The 13,525-nt window shown below is 41.1% G+C and overlaps 1 protein-coding gene and 1 pseudogene across 3 annotated transcripts in view; one reads left to right on the top strand and one right to left on the bottom strand.

Annotated features, from left to right (window-relative positions):
• SFMBT1 (Scm like with four mbt domains 1) overlaps positions 1-13,525 on the bottom strand; it is a 191,524-nt gene that overhangs the window by 152,166 nt on the left and 25,833 nt on the right. The gene's annotated exons all lie outside the window — the stretch shown is intronic.
• On the top strand, positions 49-12,998 carry LOC131277574 (cyclic AMP-dependent transcription factor ATF-1-like; annotated as a pseudogene).

The raw sequence follows: 13,525 nt of genomic DNA, 5'->3' as shown, positions 1-13,525 counted from the left end.
GGTTCACATCCCAGCGCCTCCTTGTGAAGGCAGGCTCACCCACACGCCATGGAGAACAGCCAGTCCACAAGCGCCGTGGAGTGCCGCCAGCCCACAAGTGCCAGGGAGAGCCAATTCAGCAAGGTGATGCAACAAAAAGGGAGAAAATAAACACACAGAAGAGCACGCAGCGAATGGGCACAGAGAGAAGACAGCAGGAGGACCGCAAGGGGTAGGGGGAATAAATGAAAAATAAACACAGACACACAGAGGCACGCACAGCGAATCGACATAGAGAGCAGACAGCAAGCAAGCCACATGGGGAAGGGGAATAAAAAAAAAAACAAGGAAGAGATTAAGACATTCTCAGGTAAACAAATACTGAGGGATTATGTCACCACTAGACCAGCTCTACAATAGATGCTAAAGAGACTGAAAGGCTCTGCAGAGTGAAAGCAAAGGACAATAATCAATAAATCAAAGCCATTTGAAGAAATAGATACTGGGCATGGTGACATCAATAAATATAAATGCCAGTTCTACTGTATTTTGAAATTGTGACTCCCCTTTTACTCCCTATGTTATCTAAAAGGCAAATATAAAATGTAATGAGAAATCAGTGGTTTTGGACTTATAATTTATAAAATGTAATTTGTGTCAAAAACTACATAAAAGTGGGGGGACAAAGGGGTCTTGGAAGATAGATTGTATATACTATTGAGGTTAAGTTGGTATCAAAGCAAATGAATTTGTTACAGATTTAGGATGTTAAATTTAAGCCCCATGGTTACTACAAAGAAAATACTGCATAATATGAAAGCCCACAGAGACAGTAATTAAGAGTACAGGTTGCCAGAGCAGGGATGGGGGAATGGAAATTAATGCATAAGGGGTACAGGGTTTCTCTTGGGGAAGATGGGAAAGTTTTAGTACTGGAAGGTATGAAGGTACCACAATATGGTGAATGTGATTAATCCCACCTGAATGGTATGCTTTGAAATATAGTTGAGATAGGAAAGTTTATGCTGTACACATGCTTCCACAAGGAAGAACAACTAAAGAGACAATGACAATTAAAAGTCAATACATGATCCTGGAAAGGATCTAACAAGGGATGAGAAAAGGCTCAAAGGGACATTATTGGGGCATATAAAAAAATTTAGAATATATACTGTGTTATGTCAATATGTCAATATGTTAAATTTTTTAAACTTGATAACTGTACTTAAGGTGGTTACATAAGTGAATACCTTTGGTCTCAGGAAATGTACATGGCAGATTTAAGTGTTCAAGGAGTATGGTATAAACAACTTAAGTGTTAAAAAAAATGGATGCTATAATAGACAAACTGTCAGCTAAATGGGTAGATAGAATGACTGGTCAAATGTGACAAACTGTTAAAATTGGTTGATCTGTATATCTGGAGGGTAAAGATATGTTGGAGTTCTCTGTATGGTAACTGTCTAAGTTTAATAAAAGTATTTGAAACTAAAAGTTAAAAATAAAGAGTAGATTAGAATAAAAAAAGGAGTAAAGTTCTAATACATACAACCTTGAAGACATCATGTTGAGTGACAGAAGCCAGACACCAAAGGACAAATATTGTATGACCTCACTGATAAAAAATAATTATAATAAACAAATCCATAGAGTCAGAAACTAGAATACAGGTGGTCAGGGGCTGAGGTGGAGGTAGGGAATGAGAGGTTAATGCTTAATGGGTACAGAGTTTCTTTTTGGGGTGATGGGGGAAAGTCTATACTACAGAACAACTCCTTTATTCCTGTCACCACGCTAGCAAAAGGGGAGAATGATATAAGTCTCAGTCTTGCCCTAAAAGGTTTTACAGATAGGAGAAAGAACTACCAGCGGAATTTTTTTAAATACAAGGCATTAAAAAGTAAGCTGCACAGAGAAGGGACAGAGAAGTATAAGTCAAAATAGCTGCAAACAACTTCACCAAAAGCAAAAGCGAGGCATGAACTTCATCTTGAAGGATTAACAGAACTTTGGGGGAAGTGGAAGTGACTCAAGTGATAAGGCCTCCACCTACCATATGGGAAGACCCAAGTTTGATCCCTCAGGCCTCCTGGTGAAAAAGAAGAAGAGAAAGCATGCCTGTGTGGTGAACCAGTACCCGCATGGCGAGCTGAGTGCCCACACGGTGAGCCAACTGCCCACACAGCGAGCCAAGTGCCCGTATGGGTGTCCATGTGGCGAGCCAAGTGCCCACGTGGTAAGCCAACTGCCCACGCAAGTGCCCGCATGGCGAGCCAAGGGCCCACGTGGTAAGCCAACTGCCCACGCAAGTGCCCGCATGGCGAGCCAAGTGCACGTGTGGAAAGCCAAGTGCCCATGCAGTAAGCTGAGTGCCAACATGGTGAGCCCAATGCCCACATGAGTGCCCGCATGGTGAGCCAAGTACCTGTGCAGCAAGCCAAGTGCCCACGCCGTGAGCCAGTGCCCGTGCAAGTGAGTCGCGCAGCAAGATGATGATGCAACAAAAGAGAGATGAAGGTGAAGCACAGCAGAAACTGAGAACTGAGGTGATACAATTGACAGGGAACCTCTCTCCATATCAGAGGTCCCCAGGATCGAATCCTGGTGAAGCCTAGAGGAAAAAGACAAGAGAAGACAAAAAGAGAAATAGATACAGAAGATCACACAGCAAATGGACACAGACAGCAAAAATAGGAGGGTGGGGAAGGGGGAGGGGAAGAAAAGAAAACAAAGCCTCGGAAAGGTAGAGGATAGGGTAGAAGATATTCCCTGCAGGCCAAGCAGCATGCAAAAGGCATTGAGACAGGTATGAGCTTGGCATCAACTCTGTATGTGTGTGTGTGTGCATGAGAGAGAGAACATATGCTTGCCTGAGAGGTGGCAGGAGGGATCAATCTGTTGATGTAGAGAATAAAAAGGCCACAAAGAAGAGTATGTACATAACAGCAAAAGTTATATGAGACACAAAAGGCACCAAACAGTAAAGACTTGAGGGGTGCTATATTTTAAGGTTTATCTGTTAACATGTACACAGTTAAAGGACAGTTGGGACAAGAGGCAGATCTGGCAGGAAGATGCTGGACTAGCCCAGGGAGGAAGGGCTGAAAGTTTGGAACAGAAGAGCAGTCACCAGAATGATAAGGAAAAGAGTAAACTTAAAAGACATTTCAAAATAGGAAATAACAGTAATATCAAAGATGACTCCAAAATCTAGCATACACAAGGTCTAAATACTGGGACAGTAGTGAAGAAGAGCAGGGGTTTGGGACTGGGGGAAGGGTCAAAGACTGGTGCGTCCCATTCTGACTCTATGGCCTAGGATCAGAGGGGACTATCCAGGTCGAGTCCTAGTGCCACTAGCTACAATCCAGAAAAACCCAAGGAGAAGTGAAAAGAGAACAGGGGAGAGAAAACCACAAAAAAAAAGGGAATGAAATGATAACTGGCAAATTCTTGGAGAGATTTCCTGTTGTATGGGGCAGAGGAGAGGTTGTGATGTGCAGGGGTTGAGAAAAGAATAGATAAAAAGCAAATGCAATGAATGAGAAGAAGTGTATAGTTAGATATCTGGGTAGGAAAGGAATAAGATTCAATGGCAACTAGAAAGGGCAGCAATATCAAGCAAGTCTCATAATCTTTTGTTTATTTTAGTAATTAGGAAAACCTAAAAGTCAGAGATTAGGTGACTTTTACACATTCTATTATCCAAAGTACCACAATTAAAGGAAAATGACAGGCATCCCTTAGTTTTTACTGGTTCTCAATTCCATGGTCAACAAATCAAGTACAGCTATAAATATAACAAATTAACATGTAAGATTGGCGTACATCCCACCGACTTTACAGTTAAAACATTAACATCTTTCAAAACTGAGTGCTGGGAAGCTGATAGAGCATCCGCCTACCATATAGGAGGTCCAGGGTTCAAACCCAGGGCCTCCTGGCCCGTGTGGTAAGCTAGCCCACGTGCAGTGCTGCTGCACGCCAAGGAGTGCCATGCAATGCCGGGGTGTCCCTGCATAGGGGAGCCCCATGTGCAAGGGGTGTGCTCCGCAAGGAGAGTTGCTGTGAAAAAAAAAAAGTGCAGCCTGCCCAGGAGTGGCACCACACACATGGAGAGCTGACGCAGCAAGATGATGCAACAAAAAGAGACACAATTCCTGGTGCCACCGAAAATGCAAGCAGACACGGACGCACACAGCGAATGGATACAAGAGAACAGACAACTGAGAAGGGGAAGAGAAATAAAATAAAATAAATCTTAAAAAAAAAAAACAACTGAGTGCTAAAGAGACTAGTACAAAAACACAACATTTTTATGATACAAAAAAACTTGTACTCAAAATGACAAAGGCATTCATTCTTCAGTCCTTTTGTCTAAAGAGTAACTCTTCTACAGAGGGAACCATAAGTAACAGATAAACCTAGGATGGACAGAAAATGACTTCTTGGGCACATCTCTTAGTATGGCGGAGCACAGGCAAGCTTTCTACTAAACTCACTTTCTGTCCACTAATATTTCAGAATTTCATAATACCATAACAACTTGCAAGAAGTATATGCCATCAGATAAAAAACGGTTCTGGACAACAGGTTTCTTAAGGATTCTTATATTTATTCAAAATATATCAGGCAGTTACTGTACTTACTGATCAATTAATTTGCTTCTTTAAATAAGAACACAAACCTCCTCTGTTGCAGGTGAGACCTGATACGATCTTACCCAATAGAGAAGGGAGAGACCAAGAGCGGGTGCCATATGACCAGCTAAAGACCAAGAATCACCAGCAGCCAATCCTAAATGCCATAGACTTCAGGAAGAAAACATCACCGTGATGATGCCTTGATTTGGACTTTTTTCCAGCCTCAAACAATGAGTGAATAAATTCCCACTGTTTAACCCAACCCATTTCATGCTTTTTGCTTGAGCAGCATAGGAAACTAAAACGTAAAGTTTGAAATAACAAAAAAAAAAAACTAGAATGGATTAAAATTGTGCAACTCATAATATTAGCAACAACTTGAAATTGCATCAATTTTTCTCACATTCTAAGAAATGATTACAACTAAGTATATTAGTATTATATATTACCTAAGTTTTTCTTTTGCCAAAATGCTGTCATAATTTTTAAATTGTAACTTTGATTACTTCCAGAAGGAACATAGCTTCTTATAAAAAATAAATTTTCTTTAAAAGCTGTCCTGAGGTGGAGAAAGACAGCTGGCACCAACCCCACACCTCCCCCTTTTCAGTACCCTTTGAGTATCCCCATTTTAAAGGTCAGGAAATGAAGGCCTAAAGATGTTGTTTAACTTGCCCAAGTTCATAGAACTGGTAAATGACAGCCAAATCCAAAACGTAAGTTCTTTCTCTACCATACCAAGCTGCCTTTTAAAAACCAAGTCTTTACATGTAAAACTTTTTCTAAAATGGATTTCCTCAACTTCTCTCATTTCCTCTTTGACTTTTTTTTTTTTTTTCTCTCTGGTTGCATCATCGTCTTTTTGGTACGCTTCTCCACGCCGCACAGGTCTAGGATGCCTTTTTTCTATTTATTACCAGGAGGTCCCAGGGATCAAACCCGCATCCTTCACATGGTAAACAGTAGCTCGAATGCTTAAGCCACAGCAGCTTCCTTCCTCTTAGACATTTTACGGCACATTTAAGTCTCAACTCAGGTAAGAAGACAGACCACTTCTTAGAAACTTTTCAGAACCATCACTTAATGAATCAGTTAACAATGAATAAGAAATTCATCTGAGATACCAGTGGCAGGTCTTCCTGTGTAAAAAGCTTACCATATCTGATCTACCTTATAATTATAAAGCTATTTTACTACATTCTTTATTCCCACATCACAAAATCAGATGCCCTGGTCCCTGTCAGGGGTGCATCCTTGGCTCTCAGGACTGGCCTCGTGAGAATAGGCAGGCCCTCAATGAGCGCAGGCAGAGTGAGTGACTGAACGAATAAAAACACAGCCCAAATAAACCTTAATGGAGCAGAAAGAAATTATAAAGCTAGAGGACCCTATCTCAACAAAACCCATTTAGAAAGCTAAAAGCACCTTTTAATTGTGTAAAAAAATTAGACAATAACCCAAATGTCTATCAACAGATAGATAGATAGATAGATAAACAAAATGTGGTATATCTATACAATGGAGCATGACTCTGCCAAAAAGAATGAAGTTCTGAGCCATGCTATGACATGGGTGAACCTCAAAAATTTTACGCTACATGAAAGAAGTCAGACACAAGATACCACATTATATGATACCACTGATATGAAATATTCACAATAGGCAAAAGGGCAGGCAGTACATTAGTGGCTGTCTCCGGTTGAGGTGAGTCAGGGAGAGAAGCAGGAGAAGGGATAGGAGTGACTGCCAAAGGGTAGAAGGTTCTCTTTTGGAGTAATGAAAATGTTTCAAAATTAAATAATGATGATGGTTGCACATCTCTGGAAATACATTAAAAGTCACTCGGTTAACATACCTCAAATAGGTAAACTTTGTGGAATATAAATCACATCTCAATAAACTATTAAGGGAAGCGGATTTGGCTCAACTGATAGAGCGTCTGCCTATCACATGGGAGGCCCAGGATTTAAACCCAGGGCCTCCTGACCCATGTGGTAAGCTAGCCACGTACAGTGCTGATGCATTCAAGGAGTGCCCTGTCACGCAGGGGTTTCCCCCACATAGGGGAGCCCCACACACAAGCAGTGCGCCAAGTAAGGAGAGCCATCCAGCACGAAAAAAGTGTAGCCCGCCCAGGAGTGGTGCTGCACACACAGAGAGCTGACAGAGCAAGATGATGCAACAAAAAGAGTCACAGATTCCCGGTGTGCTGACAAGAATGCAAGCGGACACAGAAGAACACACAGCAAATGGACACAGAACAGACAACGGGGGGGGGGGGGTAATTAATCAAATCTTTTTTTTTTAAACAAACTATTAAAATAATAGAGAAAAAAACTTACAATGTTTTAATTTTTCATTTTTCTACCTGGGATGAAAAGGCATGCAATTGGGGAAGACATTTCCTAAAAACAAAACAACTGCATTTATTTGATTTAGAATACTCTCTGTCTAGCACCCTGCTTTTAGTGGTAAAAGAAAAGAAAATATGGTTCCACAGAGCTTTCTATCATCTAGCATACATTAATAAATTAAAGGACAAAGAAAGAAAAATTATTAGAACTTTAAGCTCACACTCCTACCTCGGCACTATCAGCCACCAGGGCATCCTCTGTGCTCTGGTAACCTTCCAATCACAGCCTTGATGGCCTCAGGGCAAACCCTCCTGGCAACCTCAGCCACGGTAGCAAGCTCAGTCTAGCACAAGACTGTTCAAAAGCTAAGTGGGGACCAACACATATTCAACTTTTAAAGCAGACAGTGTCCAAATTTCCCAAAGTGGTTGTTCCAACTCACCCACAGTGAATAAAAGCTCCTGTGACTCCACATACTCACTTCCTACAGTAAGATTTTTAAATTTTTGCAAATATGATGCATGTGTGATGGCATCTGTGTTTTATTTTGCATTTCCCTGATTAAAGTGATGCTGAGCATTTCTTCTAGTATTTATTGACTACTGGCTTTCCTCTTTGGGGAAGTACCTATTCATGTCATATCCATTTTTCTTTTGGGTTGTCTATCTAGTTTACTTATTGATTTGAAGGCGCTCTTTGTATATTCTGACAGTTACATGTAATTAAAATAAATTAGCCTGTTCTGTGAGTCATTTCTCACTCTTCTGTGGTGTCTGTTGATTATTTTAATCTAATGAAGTAACAACATTTTCCATCTTTTCCTCTATGGTTAGTGCTTTATGCATCTTGTTTAAGAAATTCTCCCCCACCCTGAGGTCACAAAGATAAGCCTCTTATATTATCTGCTAAAAGTTTCCCTTTTGGGAAACGGATGTGGCTCAATCATTTGGGCTCCCATCTACCATACAGGAGGTGCAGGGTTCGATGTCTTGGGCCTCCTGGTGAGATCAAGCTGGCCCGCGTGGCAAGCTGGCCCATGCAGAGTGCCGGCCTGTGCGGGAATGCCACCCCGCATGGGAGTGCCACCTGGCGCAAGAATGCCACCCCACACAGGAGTGCAGCTGATGCAGAGAGCTAGAGCAGCAAGATGACACAACAAAACACAGAGGAGAGAAAATAAGAAGACATAGCAGAACAGGGAGCTGAGGTAGCACAAGAGAGTAATTACCTCTCTCCTACTCTGGAAGGTCCCAGGATCAGTTCCCACACACGCCTAATGAGAATACAAGCAGACACAGAAGAACACACAGCGAATAGACACAGAGAGCGGGGGGGCGGGATAAATAAATAAGTAAATAAATCTTTTAAAAAAATGTTATCTAGTTTTTGTCTTTCATATTCAGGTCTTTAACACACCCGGTATGAGGGAAAGACCCAATTCCATTTTTTTCCCATATAGGAAACCAGATCTGACTTCAAAAGCCAGATTCTTTTTTTTTTATTTCTCTCCCCGTCTCCTCCCCCCTGCCCCGCAGTTGTCTGCTCTCTGTGTCCACTCGCTGCATGTTCTTCTGTGACCACTTCTATCCTTAGAAGCGGCACCAGGAATCTGTGTTTCTTTTTGTTGCGTCACCTTGTTGTGTCAGCTCTCCGTGTGTGCAGCGCCATTCTTGGGCAGGCTGCACTTTCTTTAGGGCTGGGTGGCTCTTCTTACAGGGCGCGCTCCTTGCACATGGCACTCCCCTACGCACCCTGCGTGGCATGGCACTCCTTGCGTGCATCAGCACTGCACATGGGCCAGCTCCACATGGGTCAAGGAGGCCCAGGGTTTGAACCGCAGACCTCCCATGTGGTAGGCGGATGCCCTATCCATTGGGCCAAGTCCGCTTCCCTAGAAGCTAGATTCTTAACCACTAAGCAGAACAGGAAACCAATGACATCCTCTCCTTTTGTTGAGGACCTACTATGCCAAGTACTATGCTGAGTACGTTACAGACATTCTACAAATATACAGTAATTATGCAAAGTACATTACTATTCCCATCTTACAGATAAGAAACTGTAGGCTGGGGAGCTAATGTGGCTCAAGTGGATGAGCCCCTACTTTCCACATGGGAGGTCCCAGTTCATTCCTGGTCCCAGTAGCTAAAAAAAGAAACTGCAGCTAACAACTGTGTCCCTGTCCCAGCTGGAAGAAGTAGAGTTGGGATCCATGTCTATCTAATTCAATGATCACATTCTTTCTACCATACTACTCTGTTTTATGTAAGAATTTGATCTCTGGATATAAGAGGAAACATTTCCAATTGGAGGATGAGGCAGTCACTTTACTCTCCAGGGTCCACTAATAAAGTGATGCTTCTTTTAATATTTAACAGTTCATTTATTCAGAAGATATTTGAGTTTCTACTACCTGGCAGGATCTGGGGATGAAGTAGTGAAAAAGAGCAGTCTCTACCCTTTTGAGGCTTATATTCTAACCTGATCATGAGCAGCTTCACATCTATTCTACATAACTTAGTCTTATAGTTAATAGAGAAAACCTTCCTCAAACAGCAGTGACAGACTGCAACACGTAACAATGTCATGCAGCAAGACTGAATTTAAATAGCAACTTTAAAAATCCAAGCTTTCATTCTGAGAGAACCTCCTGAAATAAAGCATTTCCTTGCTTCTTTTCTTCTTCTGCAGTTTGTACCTTCACTTTACAAGAAAAAATGTTAGCAATATTTCAAAAATTACCTAAGAAAATGAGCTTGACTTTTTGTAACCATCTCTATGCATCTTGTGCTATTTCTGAAATTCTTTTCCATCTCTCCTTTAAAAAGATGTTTTTCAGTGTACATTCAGTGTAGTAATAACCTTCTGCTTGTTCATTTCTTTAAAACAAATTGGATGTCTACCATATTCAGAAAACTGAGGAATGCAACAACTAGACAAGAAAAAAATTATGTAAAGAAATGTGAGGGTGCCAAGAACTCCCTATATTTTCCCACCACATGCTTGTATCTGCTTCCATCCTACAGTGAAAGGAAAATCTCTTCCATTTGGCTGCAGATTCCACCCATTTCATCTACTTACCTAAGAACACAGAAGCCCCAGTTATTCCTGCTCTGTAGCATGCCTCTCTACTAGATCATTCCCATCAGGGCACCATACAAACATGCTCTACTACATCCATCTCAATAATGGATGAAAACCTCTCCTGACCCCCTCATGCCCTCCAAGTACTTCTCATTTCTCTGCCTCCCATTCACAGTATGGTATCTCAGAATGTTGTCCATATATGCCATTTCTTAACTTCCTCTCCAATCTGCCTTCAATCTCCAATAGCACACAGACACTGCTCCTGTCAAGGTCATCAATAAACCTCCTATCAACAAATCCAATGGTTTCTTCTCTTATCTTAGCAGGCCCCCATTCTACACAGCATCAGTATTCTACTCAGCCCCTATTCCGGGAAGCATTTTCTTCTCTAAGCTATTATGATATCTACTCTCCTAGTTTTCCTTCTTCCTCTCAGTCCCCTTTGCTGGCTCCTCCAGGATCACCCAAACTGTCAATGGTGGAATTCCTCAGGGTTTGGTATGGAGTCCTCATCTTCTTTTTCCCATTCACACTGGACATTCTCTTCCTAGATGCCATGCAAACTCAAGAATATAAATGCTATCAATATTTATCCCCTGAGCTCTAAACTCTCCAGTTCAATTACTCACTTAGAATCTCCATTTTCACATTGCATAGGCAAACAAAATTGAACTCTAATTTTACTTTCAAACCCAACTCTCTCTAGGTTTCCCTTCTCAGCATTGTCCAATCAACCAAGCCAAACTCAGAAACCATCATCAGTAGCTCCCTCAGCCTTACCCTTACATGGTACATGCATCTATCAGCAAATCCTACTGAATCTATTGCATGGTAAATCATGAAATCAATCACTTCTCTCCATATGCACGGCCATCACCCTAGCCCAAGTCACCAGGAAACAATAGCCTCCAAACTGTGTCCCCTTCCACACTGCAAAGTCCATTCTCCACACAGATCTTTTTAAATGACTTTTTTAAAAAGGCAAAGTGGGGGACTAGGGGGTTAGTATACGAGAATCTCCTATATTTTCTATGTAACTTTTCTATAAACTAAAACATTTTAAAAAATAAAGTTTAAAAAAAAGAAAAGAAAAGAAAAGCATGTTACAATCCTGCTGAAAGCCTTTCAATAGCTTCCTAAATAATTAAACAAACTCCACACTCCTTACCAGGACCCGCAAGGTCCAGCATGATCTGGCCCCTACTGGCCACTCCATCTTCTTTCAACTCACTCCCTCTGATGGTTCCAGTTTACTACAGACTTGTTCCCCTCTCAGGGCCTTTGAAAGTGCTATCCCTTCTGCCCAGAGTGTGCTTCACAGGGCTGCTTCTCATCCTCCACACAGGAGTTGAAAAGTCACCAGCATATAGAAGTCTTTCCCCATCACCCCCCTGAGCACGTCCCCACCATATTCTCCAATACATCATTCACATTTCCTGCCTAGCACTTATCAAAATTACTAGATTTAATTTATTTACTTACTGGTTTATTATCTCCCTTCCTTCCTGCAGCATAAGCTTCTGTCTTTGTTTGCATTGTATATGCTGTGCAAATTTGTAGAACCAATGACAGAAAGAACAACAAATCAAAGAAGGAAGAAGACAGAAAGGGAAGGGAGGAAAAAGAGGACACATTTCCAATCTTTATCTAGATTTCCATCCAGTTTTATAATGCAGGTTTTTCTATACTTTAAGTGAAAGCAGAGGTTCTGCATCAATCAACTTGAGCCTGACAATAATATTCTACATATAGCTTAATCTTTTTGTAAAGTATAGCTCTAGCAGCAATCTGTATATTTTATGCTCAGTTCATTTCTATTGAACGATCAAGTTCAATTATTGCTTTTTTAAAACTAGTCACGTGACTGGTACAAGCCTAAATTTTCCAGTGTAAACGAGGAGAAAAAAAATTTGCTTTGAAAATAATGCCAAGAGGAGGAAAAGATAACACAGAATACAAGTGTTTTATGTCTGAACTCATTAGAATATACCTCCAGAGAAGAAAAATGATAAAGCTGGTGTTGGGCAAATGGGATGGAGATTATACTATTATCTCCACTTTTATGTATGTTCGAAATTTTCCATATTAAAAAGTTAAATAAACCCTCCCAGGCAGTGGTGAGGCTACAGCCACAGCTGATTACAAAAGATTCCACAAGAGGAACAGCACCTCAACCAAGTTCAGCAGTTCAGGGCGCTCATAGCTCTGACACTGCTCCACAGGCTTCATCCTTATCAGAAAGGGCAGAGTCTCAGGACTCATCTGACAGGATAAGCGCCTCACAGAAATCCCACAGGATGCTTGCACAGCACCCATCTTACAGAAAAATTTTGAAAAGACCTATCTTCTGAAGATATACGGGGCAGAAAAGGAGGCAGAGAAAGCCCTGGGGTCTCTACTGTCACTTCTGTGTCTGTTTCAAGTCCATCTATCAGGCTAGCACCAGCCAGTGCACTGCCACTGCCCCAGATGGAGCCTCACAGCTGGCCAGTCCAGGCCCAGATGGAGGACAGGCGCTTCAGATGTGAACATTACCAATTTAGGCAAGACTCAGCAAGGTACAATTCTCCAGTATGCACAGACATCTGATGGACAACAAACACTTGTGCCTAGCAACCAGGTGGCTGTACAGACTGCATCAGGAGATAAGCGGACATATCAGAGCCATTACACACCTCCAGCTACTTTGCTCCACAAACTGTGGTGATGACATCGCCTGTGAATCTTACATCTTAGTCAACGAAGACAGATGACCCCCAATTGAAAAGAGAAATAAGGTTAATGAAAAACAGAGAGGCTGCTGGAGAATGTCAAAGAGAAAAAATATGTGAAATGCCTGGAAAATTTGAGTTGCTGCCCTGGAAAATCAAAATAAAACCTACTAGAAGAGTTTAAAACTTTGAAGGATCTTTATTCCCATGAAAGTGTTTCTTAGGAAATAAATCTTTTTATGGACTTGCCTAAAAGTTAGATGGATTTCTGTTCTTTTAATGGAGTTTTATAAATTAAAGATTTTAAAAATGCTTTTTATTTAGGTTTTTGCAACCCAAAGATAAATATCTTATACAAGAGTTTTGTATTCAGTTTAAAGTTCAACATGAGTATTTAACTTCTGTATTCCATTTTGTATACATTTTGAAACTGTACTGCAAGTTATGTGCTCCTTATGCAATATGTATCATATTGCCTTCTATAAATTAAAGGATACTTGATAATTTTTTTTAAATTAAATAAATAAAAGTAAATGTTTTTAAGAAGTCAAAAGAGAAAAATCTCTGGATCACAGTTACATCCCCAGTTAAGTGCCCTCTGCTGCTGTTTGGAGATATAATTTAAATGAGTTGATGAAATTACTAGTAGTGTCTTCATAAAAACATCAGCTCCTTCTGGGGAATGTCTGAGGACATAGGGAAGTTAAACAGCCCTCTCATCTGCTCTGTGTCACAGCCTTCCAGCCACAGC

Source organism: Dasypus novemcinctus, unplaced genomic scaffold (assembly GCF_030445035.2).
Source record: "Dasypus novemcinctus isolate mDasNov1 unplaced genomic scaffold, mDasNov1.1.hap2 scaffold_157, whole genome shotgun sequence".
Taxonomy (NCBI): Eukaryota; Metazoa; Chordata; class Mammalia; order Cingulata; family Dasypodidae; genus Dasypus; species Dasypus novemcinctus.
The sequence above is the reverse complement of the archived record's forward strand: the minus strand, read 5'-3'. Positions and strand labels throughout refer to the sequence as shown.